Source organism: Drosophila miranda (assembly GCF_003369915.1).
Source record: "Drosophila miranda strain MSH22 chromosome Y unlocalized genomic scaffold, D.miranda_PacBio2.1 Contig_Y1_pilon, whole genome shotgun sequence".
Lineage (NCBI taxonomy): Eukaryota > Metazoa > Arthropoda > Insecta > Diptera > Drosophilidae > Drosophila > Drosophila miranda.
This window is the reverse complement of record NW_022881603.1, coordinates 41157837-41181592: the sequence shown is the minus strand read 5'-3', so window position 1 is coordinate 41181592 and position 23756 is coordinate 41157837. Positions and strand designations below refer to the sequence as shown.

Below are 23756 nucleotides of genomic sequence, written 5' to 3'. Positions count from 1 at the left end.
GATGCATCAAAATGGGGGTATGGAGCCGTGTTACTGAAAAAAAGTTTGGAAGACAGCCAATTCCATCCAGTTCAATATATGAGCCGGAGGACTAAGCCATGTGAAGAGAAATATCCTGCTTATGACCTTGAGGTTCTGGCAATTATCGAAGCTTTAGCGAAATGGCGTGTATACGTTTTGGGTATAAAGTTCAAAATTGTCACAGATTGTAATGCATTTACAATGACGATCAAAAATAAAAACGTGCCTTTGAGAGTAGCACGTTGGACCATGTACCTACAAGATTTTAATTATGTTATAGAACATCGCTCAGGAACGAAGATGATGCACGTTGACGCGTTGAGTCGTGTATCTTGTCTTATGGTGACCGAAAGTATAGCTCATCGTTTGAAAGAAGCTCAGCTAACCGACGATTGGGTTAAGGCTGTTAAAAGTATTGTGGAGGACAAGGAATATGAGGATTATTATATTCGGAATCAGATTTTGCTTAAGGATCCGGATAAGGAGCTTATCGTAGTACCAGCTCAGTTGGAAAATGAGATTATATCAATAGCACATAAGCAAGGACATTTTTCAGTTAAAAAGACACAAGATATCATTGAAAAGTCGTATTATATTCCGAAGTTAAAAGACAAAGTATGGCGCGTAATAAATAGTTGTGTCGAGTGTATCATTGTCAATGAAAAGACAGATAAACGTGAGGGTTATTTGCAACCAATAGACAAGGGTGATAGGCCGTTACAAACGTATCACATTGATCACGTTGGACCAATGGAAATGACTAAAAAACAGTACAATTATATACTGGTTGTCGTTGATGGATTTTCTAAGTTTGTTTGGTTATATTCTACTCGTAGTACAGGCGTTGAAGAGGTCGTTAAGTGTTTGGAAATTCAGGGGACTAGTTTTGGTAATCCGAACAGAATAGTGACGGATAGGGGTGCAGCGTTTATGTCCAATTTGTTTCGTGAATATTGTGAGAGGGAGAAAATACAGCATTTAATGATTGCCACAGGCGTTCCACGTGGGAATGGTCAAGTCGAAAGGATGCACAAGATATTGGTGCCTATGTTGTCGAAATTGTGTCAGGGTAATTCCGGTAGTTGTTATAAGCATCTAGGAAAAGTACAGCAAATGATCAACAGTGTTGAGCCGCGAAGTACCAAGGTAACACCTTTCAAGATATTGACTGGGCTAGACATGCGTATAGGAATGGATCCAAAAATAAAAGAAATATTGGAAGAATCACTTATCGAAGAGTTGAACAAGGACCGCGAAAAAATTAGAAAGGAAGTAGTTGAAAACATTGCACGGTTACAGCAGGAAAACAAGAAGAGTTTTGACTTAAAAAGGAAACTAGATAGACAGTATGAGGTTAATGAGCTAGTAGCTATCAAGCGTACTCAGTATGGTACTGGATTAAAGCTAAAAGGAAAGTATCTAGGGCCGTATAAGGTGGTTAGGGTAAAGAATCATGGAAGGTACGAAGTCGAGAAGATTGGGGATACTGAGGGTCCCTATAAGACCTCTACAGTTTCAGAATATATGAAACCTTGGCTAGACCCATCCGAGGCGAATGGTCCGTCAGGACAGCCGAATGTAGGAAACGAAGGAAAGAGAGACACGAAGCGGTCGTGTTTTCGTCGTGTCGTCGGGATGGAGCAGTAATCGGCTCTGAGAGAGCCGATAGCAAGAGAGAGAGATCAGTCAGTTGTCAGTTCAGCCACGCATCAGACGTACACGCATATAATTAGTCACAAACATACTTGTAAAACTTGGAGCTGTTATAATTTTAAGTCCAACATACTTATCAAATAAATGTTACTCGTTGCCATCAAGCAACTTAAACTACTACAAATTGGGGGCTCGTCCGGGATAAGCCCAAGACAACAACATTTACAAGTGAGATTTGTGCGTGTATTTGGAAATTTTGGCGAACACGAGACTGGTGACACAAGAGATCGGTCGCGGTGCGAAATTAAATTGCAGTCTGGCCTATAAGTGCGAGAGAGACACTTGTCGAAGAAGGCGCATTAGTGTGAACAGACATTCAAGAGAGCTAAAGCGACAAAACGACGGCAGACGGCAGCAAACACAGCAAGAATCAAAACCTTCGTTCTTGTTGTTGTGCATTGCGTCTGAGAGGCTAGAGATACAAGGAGACAAGCGGCACAGAGACGACAATCTGAGCGCGTTCGTTCCAAAGAGATCAGAAGCGACAAAACGACGGCAGACGGCAGCAAACACAGCAAGAATCAAAACCTTCGTTGTTGTTGTTGTGCATTGCGTCTGAGAGGCTAGAGCTACAAGGAGACAAGCGGCACAGAGACGACAATCTGAGCGCTTTCGGTCCAAAGAGAGCAGAAGCGACAAAACGACGGCAGACGGCAGCAAACACAGCAAGAATCAAAACCTTCGTTGTTGTTGTGCATTGCGTCTGAGAGGCTAGAGCTACAAGGAGACAAGCGGCACAGAGACGACAATCTGAGCGCGTTCGTTCCAAAGAGAGCAGAAGCGACAAAACGACGGCAGACGGCAGCAAACACAGCAAGAATCAAAACCTTCGTTGTTGTTGTTGTGCATTGCGTCTGAGAGGCTAGAGCTACAAGGAGACAAGCGGCACAGAGACGACAATCTGAGTGCGTTCGTTCCAAAGGAAGCAGAAGCGACAAAACGACGGCAGCAAACGGCAAGAATCAAAGAACATTGATTGTTGTTGTGTTGCACTGCGTCGGTCGGAGACTACAACTACAAGAAGAGACAAGCAGCAAGGAGACGACCATTTTGTAACAGCAGAAGCAGCGACGATTCGGGAAGCGACAACGAGCTAACGGCGAACAGCGAGAGCAAGGCAAGGCAACAAAGAGAGGACGGTAACAGCAGCATCGACAGGCAAGGGAGATCTGGATGTGGTGGTGTGTGTGCGTCTAATTTGGAGTCTGGAAAGTTCTGCGCAGAAGCGAGAGTTAACAAGGGTAAACCCATAGTAAGGTGAGCGTTAACAGAGAAGCGATCGTTAACAGTGACGACTTTAAAGGCGTTTTCGGAGTCGATGTTAACTGGAAAATTGTTAACAGGCCAGCAGTAATAAGGTTGTTTAAGTTGATTTAATTACATTTTCTTAGATATAAGCTAATATCAATTATTTTGTATTTAAATCGTCACGATGCAAGTTGAAGAGATAATGACACTGAGAGTCGCAGATTTGCGAGAGAAGTTAAGAGAGCTTGCGTTGCAGACGACGGGACGAAAGCGTGATTTGCAAGATAGACTATTAATACATCACGGCTTTCCAGTTGAGAATGAAGAAGAGTCAGAGGATGAGTCCGTAGTAACAGCAGTGGATGATACCGTAGCAGTTCAACCAGGTACGCGACAGGCAGAGTATAAATCTTGGTTTACGCTAAAAGACGTGGAAGGTAGTGTGTCACAATTTTCTGGTTCTAATAACCCCGACATCAATCAATGGATAGAGGAATTAGAAGAATGCGCAGCTACTGTTCAATGGAGTCAATTGCAATTATTCATTTATGCCAAGCAGTTGTTAGTTGGTGCAGCAAAATCTTTCGCTCGTAGTTTGCGTGATATTCGTAACTGGAATTCGTTGAAGGCAGCTCTGTTGGATGAGTTTAGTGTTAAACTGTCGTCCGTAGAAGTACATAGAATGTTGCAAAAGCGCCAGCAGAAAAAAGGAGAGTCGTTGCATGAGTTTTTGTATGCGTTAATGGAGATAGCCAAGCCAATTAAACTAGATGATGAGAGTTTAATCGAATATTTTGTGGATGGTATACCAGACGCTAGGGCAAGTAAGGAAATGCTGTACCAAGTTAGAAACTTAAAGGAGCTTAAATTTCAGATCGATGTTTACCAGAAAGCTAGAGGCGGATCCAAGCCGATGAGTAAGAATTGGCCGCTGAGTAATAAAAGTGAGAGTTCGGTGAAAGGGTCGATGGCAGAGAATTTTAGGAAATGTTTTAAGTGTGGAGACAAATCGCATTTGAGGAAAGATTGTCCCAAAAATGATTTTTGTTGTTTCAAATGTGGCCAACCAGGACACCGTGCTGCAAGCTGTAATGTCAAGGTCGAAACCAGACAAGAAAAGAGATCGAATACGAACATTATTCGAGATAAGGAAGTCGTTGATAAGCCGTCAGGTATTTTCACTCCATCAGGTTTGGAATTAAAGGATATTAAGTACGCGAATTTGGTATTCCAAGGTTTGATTGATACTGGAGCAGATTTGTGTTTAATTCGCAGGAGGGTATTTTTGAAATTTAGAAATCTTGAACTGATCGGCCAGGAGAAATGTTTAACAGGTATTGGATATAGTCAAGTTGTAACTTTTGGTAGCTTTTCGATACCAGTGAAAATCGATGAGATTAAAATGGAGGTAGAATTTCATGTCATTCCAGACGAGGATATTGGTTTTGAAGCCATTTTAGGAAGGACTATTCTGGATCATGTTGACATGCAAGTTTCTAAGACAGGAACAAGATTTGTTCGTAGAGTTTGTGGCGAGGATAAAGATAAGAAACTTGATCAGGTAGCATCGTCCTCATGCGTGGAATTGTTTAATGAATATAAAGGCATTTGCATGTCAAGTATTGACGAAGTTGAGAAGGAGTTTTCAATTGATGTTGGTCATCTCAGTGAAGCACATGCTAGAGAGGTTAGGGGTATGGTAGGAAAGTACCAACCTCAGAGAAATGTAGATGCGCCGATAAAAATGAAATTTGTATTAGTGGATGAGATACCAGTTTTCCAGCATCCGAGACGATGTAATGTGCCAGAAATTCATATTCGTAGAGGTGTGAGATTGTATGTACGGATGGAGGTTGTACATACTTTTTTTGACGGTCAGACACCAATAGTATAGCAGGATTTCGGAACGTGTACCTCTAGCTATGCTCTAACTAGCTCGCCGGAATGTCGTGGGATCTTTCCTACTCTCCTATCTGCTATACGAACACATTCGCAAAGATGTTTTAGGTACACTTGATTTAATGTTCAAAAGGAACTCTACAAAAGAAATCAAAAAGAAAAGAATGTGAATTTTAACTAACTGTTTAACCGACTACCGACAAATAGTCAGGCTATATTCCGTCGCTCTTGGGGAACTCAGATGACTTTGACCCCTTCTCTACCCTCCCTACCTTTGTATGCCGTTTAATCGACAGCATAACCCTAATCGAGCGCATCTCTATTTGATCATTGGACTTCCTCAGGCTCTACTCAGGACAAACACGAAAGGTTTAATGTTCCATTATTATCTACTAATTATTATTTAATAATTCAAAATTTAAGGGTTTGGACTTCATGGTTTTCCAGATAAGTATAAACTTAGCATAAAGTAATTAAATAAAGAAGGAGGAAATAGTATCCAGTTATACCTAGTTATATGTATATATGTATATAGGACTTATGTGTAGAGAATATGGCGTAAAAGAAATTAAATTGGAAAGAAGAGAACAATATGATAATTATATAACTAGAAGGCAAACGTGAAAGAAAAATTAGTAGCCGATCCGCTTTAAATTATGGCACGGATATGGTTGTTTTATATACCGGAATAGAAGTTTTATAAGACAGATACATATTTCGAAAATACTCGAGAATTCCGTTTAAGGAAGTTTCGTAACTCACTCATACTTTATACGAATTATCCGGCGTGTCCGTTGAGCTCAAGGGGCGACGTAGGAACATATTCTGAGGAAGGGAGAAAAATTATGAATATACAGGTCTTCACTTCTAATTCGGATGAAACACCGATTTTCTTTCCATTTCCATACCCGTACGACGACGATTTGCCACTCAACGGCGGATCTTAAAAAAAAGGGGTTTTCATTTGCGCTAATTTCTAATTATGGGTAATTATATACATTATTGGTTTTTTTTGTTTCTTTTTAAATCTAGACAATACAAAAATAGTTAGTGCGTAGCCTAATCTTTAATAAATGGAAAATCTCATGACGAGACTCAAAACTAATACTTTGGTACATTTTCACACGACGACTATTAAACGGCAGTGTGGATCGCCGCAGAATAATGTTTTATTTTCACAGTTTGAGAGCCACTCCACACATTGCGAAGAACTACATGCGAAAGCCTTAGCCGCGCGCTTAATTCATAAGCGAGAAGGGTGACGAGTGCGGCATATTAGTTTCTCCGAATTCGTAAGAAAACTATTCTTCTCGTCTTACTCCAAAGTGTACTTCAGCTCAAGTATGCCTCCACATAACTTCGGGTTTCACTCTAGTATATCTTCGGACGGCTCTTTCTGGTTTATTTGGTTGTAGTTATCGTTGGTTTATGTAGATGCTGGTTCCTGGGAAATCCGAGGTCTTTCCCAGATCTACTAAGAAATCGATGGACTTTGACGACCTCGTTCTTGGAGGGGGGGTCAATTGGTTTTTCTTTCCCAGTGTCGAACGTAGTAAGATTTCCAGCCCTATGATACGAGACTGTTAAAGCTGTGTCACTATTGTAAGGTCCAAATACCTTTTATTTTTTCTTAATCCAAAAGGAATAATGTAGTCCACCAGAACTTCAATTTACTTGGCACGTGTTTGATTGCACAACGTTTTCAAAAGCACTTGGATCTATATATTTGTATAAAAAGACACATCCGAATTCGCACAGCTTCACTATAGCAATGATCTAGCCAGAAGTTCTATTACTTGCATTAGCCCTTACGATCGGAACTTTACCTTCCACAACCAACGGGGTAATCGTACGATTTTAGACAAAGCTTACACCTTGCTTCCCTAGATAACGGAGTAATCGTACGATGCTAAGCAAAGCTTACACATAGCTTCCACGACTAACGGAGTAATCGTATGATTTCTAGTAAAGCTTTAAAACATAACTCCCACAGATCCACGCTGCTTCTCTAAATTAGACATTAAGCTCTTCAATGGAAGCTTTAACTACTGCTCTCTTGTAATTGATCTCTTATCTTGTTTTTGTAAAGAGCAGAGTTAATGTTAAACGCGAGGGCCGTACTTCCCAAGCTGTTCTCTGGAGTTTTAGAGTCACAACTGGCCACTACAACGATTACCGTTGTGTGAACAGGAAATCGTGGACAAGCAAGTGGTAGAGTGGCTGGCTCAGAAGATTATAAAGCCAAGTACATCGGAGTATGCATCACCAGTAGTGTTGGTACTGGTGATGCGACAGGCAGAGTATAAATCTTGGTTTACGCTAAAAGACGTGGAAGGTAGTGTGTCACAATTTTCTGGTTCTAATAACCCCGACATCAATCAATGGATAGAGGAATTAGAAGAATGCGCAGCTACTGTTCAATGGAGTCAATTGCAATTATTCATTTATGCCAAGCAGTTGTTAGTTGGTGCAGCAAAATCTTTCGCTCGTAGTTTGCGTGATATTCGTAACTGGAATTCGTTGAAGGCAGCTCTGTTGGATGAGTTTAGTGTTAAACTGTCGTCCGTAGAAGTACATAGAATGTTGCAAAAGCGCCAGCAGAAAAAAGGAGAGTCGTTGCATGAGTTTTTGTATGCGTTAATGGAGATAGCCAAGCCAATTAAACTAGATGATGAGAGTTTAATCGAATATTTTGTGGATGGTATACCAGACGCTAGGGCAAGTAAGGAAATGCTGTACCAAGTTAGAAACTTAAAGGAGCTTAAATTTCAGATCGCTGTTAAACAGAAAGCTAGAGGCGGATCCAAGCCGATGAGTAAGAATTGGCCGCTGAGTAATAAAAGTGAGAGTTCGGTGAAAGGGTCGATGGCAGAGAATTTTAGGAAATGTTTTAAGTGTGGAGACAAATCGCATTTGAGGAAAGATTGTCCCAAAAATGATTTTTGTTGTTTCAAATGTGGCCAACCAGGACACCGTGCTGCAAGCTGTAATGTCAAGGTCGAAACCAGACAAGAAAAGAGATCGAATACGAACATTATTCGAGATAAGGAAGTCGTTGATAAGCCGTCAGGTATTTTCACTCCATCAGGTTTGGAATTAAAGGATATTAAGTACGCGAATTTGGTATTCCAAGGTTTGATTGATACTGGAGCAGATTTGTGTTTAATTCGCAGGAGGGTATTTTTGAAATTTAGAAATCTTGAACTGATCGGCCAGGAGAAATGTTTAACAGGTATTGGATATAGTCAAGTTGTAACTTTTGGTAGCTTTTCGATACCAGTGAAAATCGATGAGATTAAAATGGAGGTAGAATTTCATGTCATTCCAGACGAGGATATTGGTTTTGAAGCCATTTTAGGAAGGACTATTCTGGATCATGTTGACATGCAAGTTTCTAAGACAGGAACAAGATTTGTTCGTAGAGTTTGTGGCGAGGATAAAGATAAGAAACTTGATCAGGTAGCATCGTCCTCATGCGTGGAATTGTTTAATGAATATAAAGGCATTTGCATGTCAAGTATTGACGAAGTTGAGAAGGAGTTTTCAATTGATGTTGGTCATCTCAGTGAAGCACATGCTAGAGAGGTTAGGGGTATGGTAGGAAAGTACCAACCTCAGAGAAATGTAGATGCGCCGATAAAAATGAAATTTGTATTAGTGGATGAGATACCAGTTTTCCAGCATCCGAGACGATGTAATGTGCCAGAAATTCATATTCGTAGAGGTGTGAGATTGTATGTACGGATGGAGGTTGTACATACTTTTTTTGACGGTCAGACACCAATAGTATAGCAGGATTTCGGAACGTGTACCTCTAGCTATGCTCTAACTAGCTCGCCGGAATGTCGTGGGATCTTTCCTACTCTCCTATCTGCTATACGAACACATTCGCAAAGATGTTTTAGGTACACTTGATTTAATGTTCAAAAGGAACTCTACAAAAGAAATCAAAAAGAAAAGAATGTGAATTTTAACTAACTGTTTAACCGACTACCGACAAATAGTCAGGCTATATTCCGTCGCTCTTGGGGAACTCAGATGACTTTGACCCCTTCTCTACCCTCCCTACCTTTGTATGCCGTTTAATCGACAGCATAACCCTAATCGAGCGCATCTCTATTTGATCATCGGACTTCCTCAGGCTCTACTCAGGACAAACACGAAAGGTTTAATGTTCCATTATTATCTACTAATTATTATTTAATAATTCAAAATTTAAGGGTTTGGACTTCATGGTTTTCCAGATAAGTATAAACTTAGCATAAAGTAATTAAATAAAGAAGGAGGAAATAGTATCCAGTTATACCTAGTTATATGTATATATGTATATAGGACTTATGTGTAGAGAATATGGCGTAAAAGAAATTAAATTGGAAAGAAGAGAACAATATGATAATTATATAACTAGAAGGCAAACGTGAAAGAAAAATTAGTAGCCGATCCGCTTTAAATTATGGCACGGATATGGTTGTTTTATATACCGGAATAGAAGTTTTATAAGACAGATACATATTTCGAAAATACTCGAGAATTCCGTTTAAGGAAGTTTCGTAACTCACTCATACTTTATACGAATTATCCGGCGTGTCCGTTGAGCTCAAGGGGCGACGTAGGAACATATTCTGAGGAAGGGAGAAAAATTATGAATATACAGGTCTTCACTTCTAATTCGGATGAAACACCGATTTTCTTTCCATTTCCATACCCGTACGACGACGATTTGCCACTCAACGGCGGATCTTAAAAAAAAGTGGTTTTCATTTGCGCTAATTTCTAATTATGGGTAATTATATACATTATTGGTTTTTTTTTTTTCTTTTTAAATCTAGACAATACAAAAATAGTTAGTGCGTAGCCTAATCTTTAATAAATGGAAAATCTCATGACGAGACTCAAAACTAATACTTTGGTACATTTTCACACGACGACTATTAAACGGCAGTGTGGATCGCCGCAGAATAATGTTTTATTTTCACAGTTTGAGAGCCACTCCACACATTGCGAAGAACTACATGCGAAAGCCTTAGCCGCGCGCTTAATTCATAAGCGAGAAGGGTGACGAGTGCGGCATATTAGTTTCTCCGAATTCGTAAGAAAACTATTCTTCTCGTCTTACTCCAAAGTGTACTTCAGCTCAAGTATGCCTCCACATAACTTCGGGTTTCACTCTAGTATATCTTCGGACGGCTCTTTCTGGTTTATTTGGTTGTAGTTATCGTTGGTTTATGTAGATGCTGGTTCCTGGGAAATCCGAGGTCTTTCCCAGATCTACTAAGAAATCGATGGACTTTGACGACCTCGTTCTTGGAGGGGGGGTCAATTGGTTTTTCTTTCCCAGTGTCGAACGTAGTAAGATTTCCAGCCCTATGATACGAGACTGTTAAAGCTGTGTCACTATTGTAAGGTCCAAATACCTTTTATTTTTTCTTAATCCAAAAGGAATAATGTAGTCCACCAGAACTTCAATTTACTTGGCACGTGTTTGATTGCACAACGTTTTCAAATTCACTTGGATCTATATATTTGTATAAAAAGACACATCCGAATTCGCACAGCTTCACTATAGCAATGATCTAGCCAGAAGTTCTATTACTTGCATTAGCCCTTACGATCGGAACTTTACCTTCCACAACCAACGGGGTAATCGTACGATTTTAGACAAAGCTTACACCTTGCTTCCCTAGATAACGGAAGCCCTTAACATAGCTTCCACGACTAACGGAGTAATCGTATGATTTCTAGTAAAGCTTTAAAACATAACTCCCACAGATCCACGCTGCTTCTCTAAATTAGACATTAAGCTCTTCAATGGAAGCTTTAACTACTGCTCTCTTGTAATTGATCTCTTATCTTGTTTTTGTAAAGAGCAGAGTTAATGTTAAACGCGAGGGCCGTACTTCCCAAGCTGTTCTCTGGAGTTTTAGAGTCACAACTGGCCACTACACCACAGTTGAGGAAGCGCTAGTTTTAACTGGCGAAGCCTAAACGGAAAAAGGACAGTTGCCTAGTGTTTCACTTGTATGTCTTTGAGGTGAAATATTCCTAAGTTTTTACCCTGTTCGTTCTTCAGTTGATAATAGGATGAGCCAACTCGTCTAGATACCACGGCTGAAATAAAAACCGGCGCTAACTTTGCATTGAACTTTTTAATAGCATTGCTTTGGCAGAAATTGCGGGCAAGTACTGGCTCTCCAACCTTACACTCTACTTTCCGACAGCGTAGATTATATCGCCTAGCATTTTGTGAATGTGACTCTTTCACCTTTTTCTTTGCCGATTCGCGAATAATTTGTAGTGCTTCCGGATAACTAATTCGCTAATCCTCCGATAAGAGTCTTAAGTGGCGAAGCAACTCATAGTCTTTGCCAATGAGCTACATACTCACGTATTTGCTTGTTCATTTTTGGCCAAAACAAATATCTTTTAATCTTTTCGATGGTTTTCCCTACTCCACTGTGGGCGGCATTGGGCGGGTCATGGGCTCGTGAGATTACACCTTGGGTGAATTCCCTAGGAATCCACAATTTCCAAGATAGATTATCTACACCATTATTTCCCTGATCAGGTTCGGTTCTTTTGTAGACAAAATCATTGAGAATCTTCAAGTCTGGTAATTTGTCTTGCTTAGCGCGAATATTATCAATTAAGGTCATATATTCTGGTGATTTAAATTCTGCGGCAGATAGATCAACTATCGGACCCTGCTCTTCCATTTCAGAAACAGTAATTTCCTCTTTACGCGATAGGGCATCCGCTACCACGTTTAGTGAGCCCTTCCGGTGCGTTATCTCAAAAGAGAATCCCTGTAGTTTTATGGCCCATCGAGCTAATCTACCAGACAACTCCTTCTGACGCATAAGCCATTGTAATGAGGCATGATGGGTTATCACCTCGAATGCCTGACCTTCCACATAAGCACGAAACTTTTTAATTCCCTTTATCACCGCTAAACATTCTAATTCCGTGACTGAGTAGTTTTTCTGAGCTTTAGATAGCTTCTCGGACATGAATGCTACGGGTAATTCTTCTCCTTCTTCGTTTTTCTGAGCTAACACACAACCAATTCCTACAGTACTAGCATCACATAACAGCAAAAAGGGTTTTGAGAAATCAGGAGTAGACAAAATGGGAGCTGACGTCAAGCACTGTTTAAGTTTTTCAAATGCCTGATTGGCCAAAGGGTTCCACGCATACGCTTTCGGTTTCTTTAATAGTTCTGTGAGGGCGCAACTTACCGTTGCATAATTGTCGACGAAACGACGGTACCACCCAGCAAGACCAAGGAATCGTCGCAATTGTTTCACCGTCTTGGGAACGGGGAATTCTTTAATAGCTTCAATTTTACTCGGATCCGTCTTTACCTGTCCGTATCCAATGATGAACCCCAGATACTTAATCTCACGCATGCAAAAGTGTGACTTGTCAATGTTTATCGTAAGATTAGCCTTTCGTAAGTGTACTGCAACTTCTCTCAGTAACATTAAATGGGATTCGAAATCGTCTGATAAAATTAGTAAGTCATCGAGGTAAACAAACACTCTCGTACGCAAGTTAGCAGGTATTACCTTATCCATTAAACGACAGAGGGTTTGTGAGGCATTGGTTAGACCAAAAGGCATAACTTTGTATTGATACAGCGGTCGGTTAGGTATGGTAAACGCGGTGTATTGGCGTGAAGACTCCTCTAGGGGAATTTGCCAATAAGCATGCTTCATATCGAGTCCCGTTATGTATTTGGCAGGTGGCAATCGACTGAGTATCCCATCTATATGGGGAAGGGGGTATGCATCTTTTCGGGTATATTTGTTGATCTCTCGAGAATCAAGGCATAACCTATTCTTGTTCCCTTTCTTTACTAGGACGCAATTGCTACTCCATGGACTATTTGAAGGTTCTATCACGCCCAGCTTAATCATCTTCTCTACTTCTTCGAACATCACTTTCTCTTTCGCGGGGGAAATGGGCCAATGTCGTTGTTTGACGGGTACTTCGGCATTGATTACCATAGAATGTTGTATTAGGTGTGTACGACCTAGTCCGTCGCATTCATATGACGGGAAGGTTCTTATTACCGCCTCTAATTGGTTACTTTGTTCTTCATTTAGGGAATGCATTTTAGGCGTTTCCTTCATAATCGTGTCGTCTCTATTCTCCAAACAGCTCACAGTTCCTTCTCGGGTCAATAATTGGGATAGAAGACCGAAATCTTTCCAAAAGTCAACTCCTAAATAAACATCTTGCTTTAAATCTGGTATGATAAAGAACTCTACTTCCTTAACTATTTTACGGAATTCAATCGGGACCACCAATTTGGACACTACGGTACAAGCTTCGTTGCTGGCAGTGCGTATGGTTCCCAAACACTTCTGAGACTGTGGGTGATGTGCTAAAAAGGTTGCTGCTCTCCCACCCAAACAACTAATGGTTGCTCCTGAATCCAGCAAAGCCTTATAAGTTTGCCCTTCGATCATTACCTCCGTGTACAATCGGTTATCTGAACTCAGAATAACTGCTGAGACTAAACGTTTTCGAACAGATTGGACCTTTTTCCAGAACGCTCGTCTCCGGACCGTCGATCGTTTGGGCTTAACTATCAATTTAAACCACGTATTCACATTTTCTGAATCTAACTCTTTGCTCTCCATCGTTTGAGTCGCTACATCTATACCTGTACAAATTTGGTGTAGTATCATATCCGGTTTTACGTCAACTACCCCTTCGGAAAGCCCTCTTAAGGTAGTTGGTTTACTTTCGTTTTGTTGCTGTTCTTGGTCGGATGTACTGACTGGGCTCCGGTCGGTACATCCCGTTTCAAGTTTTTCGCTGGGTTACATTTGACGCATCGAGGTTTATAAATATCCTTAGCACCACAACCATAGCAGAAAATTCGCCTTTCTCCTAAACAATCATCAAAACGATGCCCTTCCTGGTCGCAGTTCCAGCATACCAGTTTCTTACGATAAATCTGCGAAACGTCTTCTTCCTCCATATCTTCATTGTCCGTAAGTATTTCTGCTACATTCGGTTTGCTGAATTTATTTCGTGGAAAAGGGTTATGGTTGTCTTTACAGAAGTTTTCATGCTTGCGAACTTCTTCTCTCAGGCCAGTTCGATCGCTGATTTTGAGATGCAAGAGTTCATATCTGAGGGCCGTCTTTGCGTTACGTTTTAAAATGTCTACTAACTTATTTTCGCTAACCTCGTGTGAGAGCCTGGACACTAATTCTTCGACGGCCGTCTGGTAATCGTCAAACGATTCACCCTCTCTCTGACGGCGTTTTCTAATCAACTCCCACAAGTCATCTTTAGCATCATCGAATCGTTGTCTAAATGAGGCAGAAAAAGTTTGCCAAGAAAACTGTGGGTTCTTTCTATGGAAGTTCCAAAACCAATCGCTGGCTTTAGACGAGAAAAGCAGATGCATATTGTCACAGAGTAATTCGTAATCGTTATTTAAAGTGGAGGATGTAAGTGAACGAACCCTGTACAGGAATTCGTCGACGTGCATAGCGTCTTTGGATCCGTCAAACTTTAGTCGCCAACTGGCTAAGATATTAGCGGCCTTCCCAGGAGCTATTGCCCTGTTAGAGACATTTGGATGTGGTAATCCCCTTTCCCTTTCATTTTCTGAAGACAACGAGTTTCCTGTTATATTAGGCTCGTGATTTTGCCTTGTCGCTTGCACAGGCGTGCTATCTGAAGCTATAGTCATCCTACCTAATTGTCCGCGTAGATTTTCTTCGATCAAATTCTTAACGAATGAACTTAGTTCCACCATCATATCTTTCTGCTCACCTTTTATCAGGGCTTGTATAACCTCAAGGGTTCTTTCCGGCATATCTCCTTCGCCCGACCTATGGCTGATACTGCCCAAAGAATTATCCCGAAATTGTTGAGACTGCAACCTAGTATGCATCCCTCTGCGCGATGTAGTTCCCCGTCCCTGTTTAGGCCTAGCCCCTCTTGACTTTTGATGTCCTCTCTCTGAAGCGTTTGACTCCGGGTTGGATCCCCCTTCTAACGGCACTATACCCGAACCCATGTCGGGTGGTAATTCGGCTGCTAGAGTATTCTCATCAAACGAAAGTTCCTCCGGATTCAACTCCGCCCTACATACGGGGCAATTTCTGTTATTTTTCACGAATTCTTTCATGCAAGTATCATGATACCTGTGCCCACAAGATGCAGTACATATTAGTTGACTTCTTCTTATGGCTTCTTGACATATACCACAGATCTGGGCGTCCACGTCACCCGACGCCTTGCCCCCTGGGGTACGTTGTACTGGTGACATGTTAAGGTAACCCAGTAATACGAGTTCTGATCACTAAATGTGGAAATCCCTAATTATAGGACCAAAGCTTCAATAAGTTCTACAAAATTCTCCTAAATACCCAATATTTGTCCTTTTCGAGCTTGACTCCGTCCGATATACGCTTTCTCTTGTCGCCGGAATATAACCTCAATGAAATCTAATTTGGTCTATGGTATGTTTATGTGATCAGTAACCTTGGCAATGGCTAATTTCCAAATCTATATCTAGAAAATTAGACTTCCGAAAGCCATCGATACTCTTCCCTCATAAACTCTTTTGGGGTTATCCTATTATAATTTGGCCGACCTATCCGCCTTTGTGAATAGCTGTCGTATATTCGCAAATTAATTCTGGTAACAAAAAAAATCAGTTTCCATCCCTTGCTACCTGGCGGATTCTATTTGGTTAGGTATTCCGAAACTCAGAATCTTAAACCCAAAATTCCATCAATATCCTCCGTTACAGTAGTTGGACGGGAAGTATTAATTTTAATGTGGAATTTAAAATTGCAACGAGCAAAGTTTTTGGGGGTTTTAACCAGTAGTAACTCGTACTCTGGCCCCACGTTGGGCGCCAATCTATGTAATGTGCCAGATATTCATATTCGTAGAGGTGTGAGATTGTATGTACGGATGGAGGTTGTACATACTTTTTTTGACGGTCAGACACCAATAGTATAGCAGGATTTCGGAACGTGTACCTCTAGCTATGCTCTAACTAACTCGCCGGAATGTCGTGGGATCTTTCCTACTCTCCTATCTGCTATACGAACACATTCGCAAAGATGTTTTAGGTACACTTGATTTAATGTTCAAAAGGAACTCTACAAAAGAAATCAAAAAGAAAAGAATGTGAATTTTAACTAACTGTTTAACCGACTACCGACAAATAGTCAGGCTATATTCCGTCGCTCTTGGGGAACTCAGATGACTTTGACCCCTTCTCTACCCTCCCTACCTTTGTATGCCGTTTAATCGACAGCATAACCCTAATCGAGCGCATCTCTATTTGATCATCGGACTTCCTCAGGCTCTACTCAGGACAAACACGAAAGGTTTAATGTTCCATTATTATCTACTAATTATTATTTAATAATTCAAAATTTAAGGGTTTGGACTTCATGGTTTTCCAGATAAGTATAAACTTAGCATAAAGTAATTAAATAAAGAAGGAGGAAATAGTATCCAGTTATACCTAGTTATATGTATATATGTATAGGACTTATGTGTAGAGAATATGGCGTAAAAGAAATTAAATTGGAAAGAAGAGAACAATATGATAATTATATAACTAGAAGGCAAACGTGAAAGAAAAATTAGTAGCCGATCCGCTTTAAATTATGGCACGGATATGGTTGTTTTATATACCGGAATAGAAGTTTTATAAGACAGATACATATTTCGAAAATACTCGAGAATTCCGTTTAAGGAAGTTTCGTAACTCACTCATACTTTATACGAATTATCCGGCGTGTCCGTTGAGCTCAAGGGGCGACGTAGGAACATATTCTGAGGAAGGGAGAAAAATTATGAATATACAGGTCTTCACTTCTAATTCGGATGAAACACCGATTTTCTTTCCATTTCCATACCCGTACGACGACGATTTGCCACTCAACGGCGGATCTTAAAAAAAAGTGGTTTTCATTTGCGCTAATTTCTAATTATGGGTAATTATATACATTATTGGTTTTTTTTTTTTTCTTTTTAAATCTAGACAATACAAAAATAGTTAGTGCGTAGCCTAATCTTTAATAAATGGAAAATCTCATGACGAGACTCAAAACTAATACTTTGGTACATTTTCACACGACGACTATTAAACGGCAGTGTGGATCGCCGCAGAATAATGTTTTATTTTCACAGTTTGAGAGCCACTCCACACATTGCGAAGAACTACATGCGAAAGCCTTAGCCGCGCGCTTAATTCATAAGCGAGAAGGGTGACGAGTGCGGCATATTAGTTTCTCCGAATTCGTAAGAAAACTATTCTTCTCGTCTTACTCCAAAGTGTACTTCAGCTCAAGTATGCCTCCACATAACTTCGGGTTTCACTCTAGTATATCTTCGGACGGCTCTTTCTGGTTTATTTGGTTGTAGTTATCGTTGGTTTATGTAGATGCTGGTTCCTGGGAAATCCGAGGTCTTTCCCAGATCTACTAAGAAATCGATGGACTTTGACGACCTCGTTCTTGGAGGGGGGGTCAATTGGTTTTTCTTTCCCAGTGTCGAACGTAGTAAGATTTCCAGCCCTATGATACGAGACTGTTAAAGCTGTGTCACTATTGTAAGGTCTAAATACCTTTTATTTTTTCTTAATCCAAAAGGAATAATGTAGTCCACCAGAACTTCAATTTACTTGGCACGTGTTTGATTGCACAACGTTTTCAAATTCACTTGGATCTATATATTTGTATAAAAAGACACATCCGAATTCGCACAGCTTCACTATAGCAATGATCTAGCCAGAAGTTCTATTACTTGCATTAGCCCTTACGATCGGAACTTTACCTTCCACAACCAACGGGGGAATCGTACGATTTTAGGCAAAGCTTACACCTTGCTTCCCTAGATAACGGAGTAATCGTACGATGCTAAGCAAAGCTTACACATAGCTTCCACGACTAACGGAGTAATCGTATGATTTCTAGTAAAGCTTTAAAACATAACTCCCACAGATCCACGCTGCTTCTCTAAATTAGACATTAAGCTCTTCAATGGAAGCTTTAACTACTGCTCTCTTGTAATTGATCTCTTATCTTGTTTTTGTAAAGAGCAGAGTTAATGTTAAACGCGAGGGCCGTACTTCCCAAGCTGTTCTCTGGAGTTTTAGAGTCACAACTGGCCACTACAACGATTACCGTTGTGTGAACAGGAAATCGTGGACAAGCAAGTGGAAGAGTGGCTGGCTCAGAAGATTATAAAGCCAAGTACATCGGAGTATGCATCACCAGTAGTGTTGGTACCCAAAAAGAACGGTAGCAAGAGACTATGCTGTGATTACCGAAAGCTGAATGAGAAAATAGTTCGCGATAACTTTCCGATGTCACATATGGATACAGTGTTGGAGAAACTGCAGGGTGCAAAGTATTTCACCACGTTGGATTTAACGAATGGTTTTTTCCATGTGCCTGTAGAAGTCGAGTCTCAAAAATATACGTCTTTTGTGACTCAGAATGGTCAGTTCGAATTTTTATATGAACCATTTGGAATTTCAAATTCTCCAGCGGTGTTTACCAGATTTATGATGGCTGTGTTGAGAGATTTGGTAAGGAATAATGAAGCAGCAGTCTATATGGATGACGTTATTATTTGTAGTCAAGATATAGAAGAGGGTTTGTTAAAGTTGAGAAAAGTACTGAAGATAGCGGAAATGAATGGGCTACGTATAAATTGGAGAAAGTGTCAGCTGTTACGACAAAAGGTTAATTTTCTGGGGTATATAATAGAAAAGAATACGATAAGACCAAGTGATGAGAAGACGAGGGCAGTCGAAAAGTTCCCAGTGCCAGTTGATAAAAAAGTAGTGCAGCGTTTCATAGGATTGACTTCTTATTTCCGAAAGTTTATTGATGGTTATGCTGTTTTTGCAAAACCATTGACAGATCTGCTGCGGAAGGATGTTAAATTTGAATTTAAGGAGAGACATCAGGTTGCGTTTGAACAACTAAAGGTAGCATTGATTAGTAGACCTGTTTTAGAAATGTACAACCCGAAGTTGGAGACAGAAATCCATACTGATGCATCAAAATGGGGGTATGGAGCCGTGTTACTGCAAAAGAGTTTGGAAGACAGCCAATTCCATCCAGTTCAATATATGAGCCGTAGGACTAAGCCATGTGAAGAGAAATATCCTGCTTATGACCTTGAGGTTCTGGCAATTATCGAAGCTTTAGCGAAATGGCGTGTATACGTTTTGGGTATAAAGTTCAAAATTGTCACAGATTGTAATGCATTTACAATGACGATCAAAAAGAAAAACGTTCCTTTGAGAGTAGCACGTTGGGCCATGTACCTACAAGATTTTAATTATGTTATAGAACATCGCTCAGGAACGAAGATGAGGCACGTTGACGCGTTGAGTCGTGTATCTTGTCTTATGGTGACCGAAAGTATAGCTCATCGTTTGAAAGAAGCTCAGCTAACCGACGATTGGGTTAAGGCTGTTAAAAGTATTCTGGAGGACAAGGAATATGAGGATTATTATATTCGGAATCAGATTTTGCTTAAGGATCCGGATAAGGAGCTTATCGTAGTACCAGCTCAGTTGGAAAATGAGATTATATCAATAGCACATAAGCAAGGACATTTTTCAGTTAAAAAGACACAAGATATCATTGAAAAGTCGTATTATATTCCGAAGTTAAAAGACAAAGTATGGCGCGTAATAAATAGTTGTGTCGAGTTTATCATTGTCAATGAAAAGACAGATAAACGTGAGGGTTATTTGCAACCAATAGACAAGGGTGATAGGCCGTTACAAACGTATCACATTGATCACGTTGGACCAATGGAAATGACTAAAAAACAGTACAATTATATACTGGTTGTCGTTGATGGATTTTCTAAGTTTGTTTGGTTATATTCTACTCGTAGTACAGGCGTTGAAGAGGTCGTTAAGTGTTTGGAAATTCAGGGGACTAGTTTTGGTAATCCGAACAGAATAGTGACGGATAGGGGTGCAGCGTTTATGTCCAATTTGTTTCGTGAATATTGTGAGAGGGAGAAAATACAGCATTTAATGATTGCCACAGGCGTTCCACGTGGGAATGGTCAAGTCGAAAGGATGCACAAGATATTGGTGCCTATGTTGGCGAAATTGTGTCAGGGTAATTCCGGTAGTTGGTATAAGCATCTAGGAAAAATACAGCAAATGATCAACAGTGTTGAGCCGCGAAGTACCAAGGTAACACCTTTCAAGATATTGACTGGGCTAGACATGCGTATAGGAATGGATCCAAAAATAAAAGAAATATTGGAAGAATCACTTATCGAAGAGTTGAACAAGGACCGCGAAAAAATTAGAAAGGAAGTAGTTGAAAACATTGCACGGTTACAGCAGGAAAACAAGAAGAGTTTTGACTTAAAAAGGAAACTACATAGATAGACAGTATGAGGTTAATGAGCTAGTAGCTATCAAGCGTACTCAGTATGGTACTGGATTTAAGCTAAAAGGAAAGTATCTAGGGCCGTATAAGGTGGTTAGGGTAAAGAATCATGGAAGGTACGAAGTCGAGAAGATTGGGGATACTGAGGGTCCCTATAAGACCTCTACAGTTTCAGAATATATGAAACCTTGGCTAGACCCATCCGAGGCGAATGGTCCGTCAGGACAGCCGAATGTAGGAAACGAAGGAAAGAGAGAGACACGAAGCGGTCGTGTTTTCGTCGTGTCGTCGGGATAGAGCAGTAATCGGCTCTGAGAGAGCCGATAGCAAGAGAGAGAGATATCAGTCAGTTCTCAGTTCAGCCACGCTTCAGACGTACACGCGCATAACTACTCACAAAAACATACTTAATGTAAAACTTGGAGCTGCTATAATTTGAAGTCCAACATACTTATCAAATAAATGTTACTCGTTGCCATCAAGCAACTTAAACTACTACATACATACTTGAGTCCCTTAAGCTATGGACGGTATGGAAAGCTTTACAAGCTATTGAAATTTGCGAGCATTTTTGAACTTTTAGATGAGAGTGATGTTCAAAACTTTGCTTTTGAAATTATAAACCCCAACAGAAAACGAAACACTCAGTTTTACCATACCATATCAATTACGCTGGATGTTGGTGAATCGAGAGAATAGTTTCACGTGCTTGTAAGTTGTCAAAAATCACTTAGTTTGAATCTCATTTAAATACCTACATACCTACATTTTACCGAATAGATTTACTTAATGTTATTGTTAGCCGTGACAAAAAGTAGCAAGAACTCTTCAGTCGACATGTTGTTAATGTTAAATTAATGAAAACTTCTTAATAAATTAAAATGTCTTTACTAGCAAAAATAACATTCAGAAATATGGGAAAATATTAAACAAAGTTGAGTAAAGCAAACGCATTGTCTGTGCCCCGAGTGGCAAGACGACGCACACGTTTAGATGTTTGAGGGATAAGTGCTTCGGCTCTAATGTACAAAAGCAGATGGCCAGAATATTGCACGAGCTTGGCCAAGATAAAAGCCACCTGAGTGGAACAGGAGTACAAGCAGGAGTGAAAATATCATTTGCTTTTGCCTTCAACTTCGCTTGTGCTTGGCAGTGATTTTTTGGCATCAGGGAGTGCACTTTAATTACTAAATCGACAGGGCGGCAGGCAGTGTGTGGCAGGAGCGAATAAGTTTGCATACAGTTGTTGCACATACGCCCTGGTGTGTGTGAGTCCTGTGGCAGGACGCACCTTTGAAGTGTCTGCCATAGATTTCTGCTCTTCCTTCTGCAGCGGCTGCTGCTGCGGGCTCAGCGTCAGCTCGGCATCGGTTTCAGCCTCATCATCATTGATACGCAGCTTGGGTATGTTGCGGAGATTCCATGTGTAAGTGGTGCTCAAAAAGTCGCTGCCGTCGTCGGTTTCGGAACTGGTGGAGGGATAGGAGGTGGCGTCTTCGACTGACGCCGCAGGCAGCTTCATAAAGAACACCGCATTCCCAGTCGCGCCCCCATCATCCTCCGACTCCGCCTCTGAGTCATCGCTGGCATCGCTTCCCTCATTTGCCGGGTAATTGGCTTCCGATGCATAATCCGATTCCAGGGTGACATCCTTCAGAAGCTTTGATTGCTTCAAACCGTCCTGTACCTGTACCAAATCATCCTCATCACTGTCAACACTGTAAGTGTCAGTGTCAATGTCAGTGTCACCCAGCACGTCCTCGTCTCCGCCATCCCTCAGCTCGTAGTCAAGAGCATCCTCATCGTAGGAGCACTTTCGCTGTATATAGGCCGCGGCCTGTGCCTGGGCCTCCTCCTCGCTCATTCTGCCAAAGCTCTGAGATACCGTGGCCAAGGTGGAATTTGGGGTATTTCGGCAATCGCCGAGAGCTTCCGCTGCATCTCCAGCAGGCGCATCTCAATGGAGCTGGCCAGAATGCGTCCTGCACGGAATCCATCAGAAAGGGCAGGATCTTTACTCGATTAACTCTGGGATTTGTTGGGGTTGGGGGTTTTATTCAATCGACAAGCACAGAGGCACACACAAAAAATATATTCCGAATTATGTACATGATAGATAGGATACAGGACAAGGGGTCTAGGGGGACTGTAGCCGGAGCTTCTTCACTTCGCCCTGGATGCAGTGGGCAGGGCCAGCAGCATATTTTCGATGGTGCTGCTGCGTAACTCCCGATTGTCGCCGACCTCCGAAAAGAAGCGCCGAATGTTCCGCATGATGCGGTGATGGGGCAACTCCTGCCAGAAAAAACGGTGGTTCGATTGGGAATTGCGGGGGAGTGCAAACAGGAGACAGGAGAGAAAACAGATAGAATGGGTTAGTTTCGCTTTACAAATGTTGTTGGCATGCAATTATGTCGGCGTTGATTCACCTGCTCCTCCTCGTCCGAGGACGAGTCCTCGCTGAGTTCAATCACCACCTCGTTGCCCTCGTCACCAAGCTCCGTTTTGGTTTTCTTTTTCTTGGGCTTTGGCGGCTCGGGCGGGTCTTGCCACATGATCGGATGCCAACAACGTGAGCCAAGCAGGGGGGTTGGGTGGAAGTCTACAAAAATATAGATACAAATCCAAGTGAGTACCGAGAAGTGTAATGGGACTGGGGCTAAAGCTGGACCTGGATGTGGGTACTCGTTAGGTGGGAGGTCATGCGATGGAGACAGACCAGAGAAAACACTCACCACTGGGCGGCGGCATCGGCTTTGGCACTCGCATCACAATCGACTTCTCTTCGCCGGCCTCAAACTGCCCCAGTTGATCGTCCTCCTCCATGCTGTGAGGAAACATACATACATATGTATTTTTGTCATTACATAACGTTAAAGAGCCCAAAAGTGTCTCAGACGCAGGCATAACACACACAGATAGATGGGCATCTGGGGCAACCTACTTGCGCAGCAGGAAATGTATCTTCTTGGGCGAGGCGTTGATTTTCTCGTGTGCCTGGGTCAGCGTCAGCTGCGTGGCGTCGTCTTCGTTTATCTCGAGTATAATATCGCCCAGACGTATGCCCGCCTTGTCAGCCAGACCATCGGGTGTAACCTGCGAAGTCGGGTTAAGGATTGATAATGAAACTGTCCAAAAGTCCCTTCACATTCCGCTGATCACATTAAACACACACTTAAACCATGCGATACGACTGTCGGGGCGCAATTGACCAGAATACTGCGTATCTCTGGTTAAGGTTGGGCAGGTATACACGATATTAGAACGACAGATGCAAATGACATATACATACTACTATACACACTCGTATTGTAGTGTACCAGAGCTTAAATATATATATATATGTAAACAGATATATAGGCCCTTGATATCAGCAGATGACTATGACTGAACTTAAGGACGGCGTACAAATATGGTTGGTCGTGTGCACTCTTGCTAGGCTCGGGTCTAGCT

The 23756-nt window shown here is 41.3% G+C and overlaps 1 pseudogene; it reads right to left on the bottom strand.

The window, feature by feature from the left end:
- Positions 1-21660: 21660 nt before the first annotated feature.
- Positions 21661-23445, bottom strand: LOC117191085 (annotated as a pseudogene).
- Between the last annotated feature and the right edge of the window lie 311 nt (positions 23446-23756).